Source organism: Salvelinus sp. IW2-2015, linkage group LG33 (assembly GCF_002910315.2).
Source record: "Salvelinus sp. IW2-2015 linkage group LG33, ASM291031v2, whole genome shotgun sequence".
In the NCBI taxonomy this organism is placed as follows: domain Eukaryota; kingdom Metazoa; phylum Chordata; class Actinopteri; order Salmoniformes; family Salmonidae; genus Salvelinus; species Salvelinus sp. IW2-2015.
The window spans coordinates 14,190,557-14,192,384 of NC_036872.1; the positions used below are offsets into that span (position 1 = coordinate 14,190,557).

Below are 1,828 nucleotides of genomic sequence, written 5' to 3' on the forward strand. Positions count from 1 at the left end.
GACTGTGAGAAAGGTTGAAGAGTTTACTTTTGTTCCAGTGTGTGGCTCACCAAGCCATTCATTCAGAGCCTTTCAGATGAACCGTTCACCTGACTGTTACCAGTCTTACTGCTCTACTTGGCTTGTTTATTGCACTGTTGTTTCAGAGAGGTTGTGGGGAGCTGGCCCATTGTTTTTGTTCCTAAGCTCTTGAAGTTGTGACAGTGAGGCTTTTCTCTCTGCAGTTTCTAGACAGCAATGGGTTCTGGACGTTTTCCTTTGTGACGTTTGCTCTTTGGAGACTGCAGAGGAAGAGCGTGAAGACCGAGTGGTCCTGACAGGCAGACTCAGGATGACTCGAGTGCTGATATCTTTTTGTCCCAGGAATTCACCAAGAAAAGATTGTTTTCTGGGTCATTTGCTTTGATTCCATCCCCCCCTCTCTGTCCTCTCCTGCTGAAACTCAGCTGATGGCTTAGATGTCATACTGCTTTCCAGTGAAATGATCTCTGAGCATGAAAGTGTGTGTGGTTGTGTGTGGTTGTGTCTGTGTGTGATTGGGTGTGTGTGGGGTTGGGTCTGTGTGTGCAAATTATAGAGTGAATGACCATGTAAATTTACATTCAAAAGAAAAGTCAAAGAAACAATCATGCTTTTTCCCAGAACAGTGTCTCAGTCGGCACAACACAGAGCTGAGCAGTAAGAGAACTAAATGAAATAGCATGACAAACTTGCAGAGCCAGGAATTGTGTTTGCTTGTACTTTTGTTATTTCTTTCTCTCTCTGTCTATCTCTCTCTGAAACTGTTACGAGAATTATGTTCTCAATGTTCATAAACCACTTCAATTAAACTACTCAGTCTGCAACCCAGAGTTTGTAAGATTCTGGTTGAATGAAACAGACGGAGGCCCAGCTATGATAGTCAAAATGTTTATTCACGAGAGCGCTAGTTCGTTGTACAAAACCATTCATTTTATACTGGCTCCTTACGCACTTACATTCACACACAAACAGTAGGTATCCTACGCACATACTGTATCACTACCCAGCCGACAAAGATTAGGGAGACAGTGGGAAGCACTCCCTGTCCTCCCTCAAGATTAGGGAGGACGTGAGAAGTACTCCCTGCCCTCTTCCAAATCTCTGAGGCCCCTAGCAAGGTCGGCCCCGAATTTTGCTCAGACAGTCTGTGTTTAAGATACTATAAAGCTATATTGTACAGATATATTGTTTTACCCTAATTCTGACTAAAACTACACACATCATTAATTATGCTTTTACTGACTTAAACTACACACATCATTAATAATAATTGTATGATTCTAATCAATTTCATACAATTATATGGTTTCAGGGTGGAATATTCTAATCATTACTTTAAACATATAAATTCCATTAACAGAAACACAGAGGGATGAGTCACTCTAAATGAAACTGCTGGTTGAGAGGCCTGGCTCTAGCTTTGTGTGACAATGGGAAGTTAGAGAAAAGACATGCAGTAGCAAGACAAAGGGATAGTTAAAATCAGACAATATGAAAAACAAGTCAATTTCCAGAAAACCTGACCAGAAGGTTGAAACACCTTTTTGACCAGAAGGTTGAAACACCTTTTTGACCAGAAGGTTGAAACACCTTTTTGACCAGAAGGTTGAAACACCTTTTTGACCAGAAGGTTGAAACACCTTTTTGACCCATTATCTTCCAGTTTATTATATGATGATCTTCCTGTCGCAGTGATACAATAAAACAGAGGTTCCCAAACTAGGGGTCGCATGGGGTCGCCTGATATGAAAATTATGTCGTGGGAGAATTTCCAAAATCCACCCAAAAATAATTATAAATAATATAT

General features: G+C 40.8%; 1 long non-coding RNA gene across 1 annotated transcript; it reads right to left on the bottom strand.

The window, feature by feature from the left end:
- Positions 1–893: 893 nt before the first annotated feature.
- On the bottom strand, positions 894–1,387 carry LOC139023545 (uncharacterized). The gene is made up of 2 exons (XR_011474678.1): positions 1,061–1,387; positions 894–1,012 (listed from the first exon to the last, which is right to left on the bottom strand). It is a non-coding gene; the product is annotated as an uncharacterized lncRNA (long non-coding RNA).
- Positions 1,388–1,828: the final 441 nt, after the last annotated feature.